The sequence below is a fragment of the Lactuca sativa genome, chromosome 8 (assembly GCF_002870075.4).
Source record: "Lactuca sativa cultivar Salinas chromosome 8, Lsat_Salinas_v11, whole genome shotgun sequence".
Taxonomy (NCBI): Eukaryota; Viridiplantae; Streptophyta; class Magnoliopsida; order Asterales; family Asteraceae; genus Lactuca; species Lactuca sativa.
This window is the reverse complement of record NC_056630.2, coordinates 196,655,357-196,660,935: the sequence shown is the minus strand read 5'-3', so window position 1 is coordinate 196,660,935 and position 5,579 is coordinate 196,655,357. Positions and strand designations below refer to the sequence as shown.

At 35.8% G+C, this 5,579-nt stretch overlaps 1 pseudogene; it reads left to right on the top strand.

Moving 5' to 3' along the window:
• The first annotated feature begins 267 nt into the window (after positions 1-267).
• LOC111896185 (DEAD-box ATP-dependent RNA helicase 46-like) lies at positions 268-2,658 on the top strand (annotated as a pseudogene).
• Positions 2,659-5,579: the final 2,921 nt, after the last annotated feature.

The following is a 5,579-nucleotide window of genomic DNA, read 5'->3' as shown; positions in this document are numbered from 1 at the left end:
AGAATAATTTGAATGTAATTTTAAAATAATTTAATGAAACCAGGGCTCTGATACCAACTTGTAACATCCAAAAATCACAATAAATTTGAACTTTTCAAAACAAGCCATTTCTTCCATAAATTGTATATAAAACCAATGTTTCAAAAGTATTATTCAAAATTAGAGTATAGCAAGATCTAATGTCATAATAACAGGAAGATGTATACGATCACGCCTTCACTTTCCCATAATCCTTTAGAGTACCTAAAACAGTAATATAACATCCCGATGTCAAGGTAATTTCAATTTCAACAGTTTGTTTAAATAATATTTCATTTTTGACCATTGGGCTTGAGAAAGGTTGATAGATGGCCCATAGTCACAATATAGTAATTTTGAACTGGATTCATACACCAAGCGTACATTGTGTACACTAAGCATACTAGGGTGCGCCCTAGTACGTTGGGCATACATCTCGTATGTAGGGCGTACGTGAAGAATGTACAAACCCAGATTTTTAGGGTTTGGTACACATTTAATCACCATTATAGCCTTATTTCTCATTACTTCATCATCATCCTTCTATGAAAGATGACCCCAAGAAAACCCGAAGTGGGAAGAGTGCAGTTTGAGATAATTGGAGTGTTTTGAAGGTGTTCTTGAATAAGAAGAAGGTGGTGGGAAGAGCTTGGAGCTTGTAAGCATCTTGGATCTGAGATTATCTTCTTGTTAGCAACTTCTACGAGGTATAAAGTTCACAAATTGATCTCTACATCTTATAGATCTAAACATTTCTACAAGAATCGCCAAATGGGTCCCACTGTTTTGGCTTTGTCGACTACAAGAGAGTTGGATACCCAGATTCAGGTTGAAGCAATAAAGTTTGGGAAATCATCAAATATACTATGCACGATATGTTTCCAAAATTGTCAAATAATAATCTCATGGAAGGAATGGTCATTCATATTGTTTTGTGTGATGGAATTGAATGAACAATTATTGAACAATCGTGACCATGAAATGTAATACTAACCCATTCCATCTAATCAAACAAACACTATTGTTGACTTGATTGTGATTAATTTTGATGCATATGCTAACCTTTGTTAAATATTTAAATTTCTAGTGTATGTACGGAAGAGCACCAAAGGGACCAAATCTACGGGAGTTATATCGTGGGACAGACATTGTGGTTGCAACACTTAGACGATTGAATGATATTATAGAAATGAGAAGAATAAATCTAAGTTAGGTTACTTACTTAGACTTGGACGAAGTCGATCGTATGTTAGACATGGGATTTGAACCTCAAATATGAAAAATAGTCAACATGGTCCCCACACGCCGTCAAACCCTCATGTACACTGCCACCTGGCCAAAAGAGGTTTGCAAAATTCTAGCAGATTTATTGGTCAAACGTATCCAAGTCAACATTGGAAACGTCGATGAACTCGTTGCCAATAAAGCCATCACTCAGGTACTAACTATATCAGTCTACCTAAAGTGCCTGAAATTTGAATAGATAATGATGCTTTTTTATATTTTATTGTTTTTTTAAAAGTGATTTTTGATTGGATAAATCTTCATAACATTCATCAAATAGATTAAGGGTTAGTGTCTTAATACATTAAGCCAGATTTTAGTCATTCTATCCAGTTTAGACTGAATAAACTGTCTGAATAAGACTAAATTACTGTTTTATCCGTACTTTCCAAAAAAAAAAACAAATTTCACAGCATTCATCAATTTTAATTTATAGTTGTGAGACAAAAATAAAGAAGGAAAATATGTAAATGGTTAATAGTGTCGTAATACACTAAACCTATTTTTTGGCTTCACCCGTTAATACATTGTGTCTAGATAAAGTAAAAAAGAAAGTCATAAAAGTTGTCTGGATTAAAAGCTTAACCCATTAAGCTCATTAAGAAAAAAGAGACATCCTCTAAATAATTGAAATGGTTATGGTTGTAGCATATTAAGGTATTGGCACCAATGGAGAAACACAAACGATTGGAGCAAATACTTCGATCGCAAGAAACAAGGGCAAAAATCATAATTTTTTTTCAACAAAAAAGATGTGCGACCAGTTGGCACACACTTTGACCCAGCAGTTTTTTGCTGCTGCTATTCACGGAGACAAATCTCAAGGCGAATGCGATTATTTTTTTAAATCATTTTCGCTCTGATAGGTCCCCCGTGCTCGTTGTCACCGATGTCGCCACTCGTGGATTAGACATCAAAGACATCAAGTTATTCACTTATTTCCAATTTTAAACTTTTAGAAGAAGTTCGGGTTGTCTTAATTGACTATAATTTCTAAAAATATATATAACGAAAAGCCTGCCTTTTAAATATTTAAAAAAATCACTATCAAGTTGGAAAATTGGCAATTTTCAAATCCATTTTTTCCAAGTATTTTTTTTGAACTTGTTCTTGGTGTTATTGGGTTGATTTCTCATTAAGAATTATTCGTAATTTGTGGGTTTTTTTTGTTGTTGTAACAGGGTAGTGATTAACTATGACTTTCCGACGTGAGTTGAAGACTATGTGCATTGGATTGGTAGGACTAGGAGGGCGGGGGCCACTGGAGAGGCTTATATGTTTTTTGGTGATCAAGATTCAAAGCATGCTTCGGAACTTGTAAAATTATTGGAAGGCTCCAATCAACATTTTCCATAAGTAGACCAATCAGTATAACGACATGTAATAAGTGATAAATCATATTTATAGGTTCATAATGACGACTTATGACTATAAATATAAGTTACACAGAAAAGACTACAGTGTAGCTTAACTTACAGAGGATCTTCCTGATAAAAGTTAGGAAATTAAATTGGCAGAGCTTCTACTCGCTAGCTACTACTTCTTCAGGGATCATAGGGCTTCGTCGAAGGCTAAAACTAAGGGAAATTGGCTAAACTTGAGAGAATTGTGAGAGAGTAAGATGAGGGAGTGAGGATACTAATGATCGGTCAAAGCCTATTTATAGCACAATTGCGCGTCGCGCCTGGTGTTCATGTCGTGCACACTTGAGATGTTGTTCCTCCCATTTTCTGCAACGTGCCACAAATATGGTGGTCCACACCCCACCTTCTAGAAGGTTTGCACTGTGTAACCCACATGCGTGTGGCGCTTCTCGGAAAAATTCAAAAAATCGTATATTCCTCATATCAGCTCTGTTTTCGACGTTCTTTATATCCCTGGAAAGATCTCGACGAGATCTACAACTCTTTATTTTTTAAGCTATATTCTTAACATGATTAGTTTGTTAAAGTCCGTTAGAAATTCACAACTTCCTCACATGATATCCGTTCTTGACTTTCTTTATATTGGCATAACCATATCGACAAGATCTACAACTCTCATTTAGATTGCTTTTCCTTACAACCAACCGAGTTGTACTTAGATTTCTTAGCCATATACTGCTATGCTGAAACTTCTAAAAGTCCTAACTTCCTCTTACAAAGTCAGATTTAGACGATATCTATATGCACGCATTCACTTTTACAATATCTATGACTTTTGTTTAGATTACTAATGATAATAAGCAACCTATCTCCAACTCACTATTTTTGACATAATTTTTGAATGCGAAACTTCGGAAGGTCGTAACTTCTTCACTCGAAGTCGAATTTGGGTGTTCTTTATATGCACGAAATCCTCGTCACATATACTATAACTTGGTTAAGATTATTTATCCTAAATAATCCCTCTTTTAAATCATTAGTATGGCTTATAATAAATTTATTGCCTAGCCCAAATCTGTAGGTGTTGCAAATGCCAAAGATAAAAAACAAAGGACGAAGGGTTGAAATGAAAAAGACAATAAATCGAAACTAGATGTAGCAACATCAGCAATATGTAGCTGCTCCAAAACATAAAGCTCCCCAAGTCCGTGACCTATCCCAATCACCCTCTGAGACCGAATGTCATGTACATAACAGAACGAATCAGAAAAGAAGACCTAACAACCAGAGTTACTCAACTGACTGATCCAAGCAAGATTTAAGGTAGTGTAGGAATATAATAAACATATGTTAAAGATATATAATGAGTGACAATAGAACCAACACACTCTACTGTCATTGGTTTAGCGCTAGAAGACATAATAGAGACAGGTGAATGAGATGATAACGAAGCAAAAGATGAAAAATGTGGTGACATGTGATGAGATGCACCATAATCCAATATCAAAAAGGATGAAGGAATACCTTAAGTGTTGGATGAAGACAAACTAGAATAAGACATGGAAATTGATGTTGCAGTTGGATTGGCAGCAATGAACTGTCTCGACTCTTCAATAATTTGGGGATCCAAGGGTCATGGTTCTATGAAATCTGTCTCATTCTCAACTGAAGTTGTAGCAACAACATATTGTGTTGGCCTAAAATGTGAAAACGAAGGACGTGTTTGAGACTTTCCATAAGGTATGTTTTTCTATGAAGGTTCTATTAGGTGATCTGATTTGTTGTTGTTGCTAATTTCCCTTGCTTAACAGGAAAGGACAATTTGTATTCCAATGGTTCTTCTTCTTATAGAAAGCACGCTCATCAAATACAACTTTGGGATGCTTCAGTGTAATATCCATAAAATTCATAAAAAAAAATTAAACTTTTAAAACCATTCCACAAATCATAATTTTTTACCAAATAGTTTTCAGAACATGCTTAGTATCAGAGTTTTCCAAAAATCATAAAAGAAAACACAAGGAGGTGCATGATCATGCCTTTGCCTTCCCGAGATCATCTGAGGTACTTAAAACATAACCCAAAACTGTAAGCCCAAAGCTTAGTGAGTTTCCCTGAAAATACCAAACACATCACATAATCATAATCGTAATAGTAAATAACATGCATATAGAGCCTTCAGTCTGAATGGAACTCCCCACTGGCCTACATTCTACTTGGTATGTTTATAGAACCTTCAACATGACTGGTATGCCACATCGGTCCTTTAGCCTATCTGAACTGTTCTCCAGGCCTTCGGCCTAAATGGTACGCCCCACTGGCTTTCAGTCTATCAAGGTTGCTTTGGGTCTATTGGCCTTCAGCACAAAGCAAGACCTGGTGGGTTTTGAGCATTCTAACACTCCTATGGTGTGAATGCAACCCTAGAAACCTTGGATCTATGTTTTCTCTACTATACATGAAAACTTTCATTTTCCAAGGTTTTCATCCTAACTAGCATATCATGGGTTATATGTAATACAAAAACTAGTAGAATGACATACCTTTCTTGTAGCTTGGATTCCTTAAGACCTTGTGACCCTAGCACCCCAAATGTTATGCCTCAAATGCTTCACACAATACCACCAACAAATGGAATAACCTGAGAGAAGATTATATGCACCAAAAATTGGCTATCCCCCACTAGAATCACTTAAGTGCCGATTTTAGAAGCATGAGGTTTCTTTATATAGTGTGCATATTATGGTTACACCATGTAACTCTTGCCGTTCCACATTCCTCATGATCCATGGGTTTTAACCACCATGGAGCATCCATGGGTAACCACATGGGTTTAGCCAATCATGCAAAACTATGGATCATAAGCCCACCATATAAGAATGAATTATTTACCAAATCAATCCCTTTTGATCA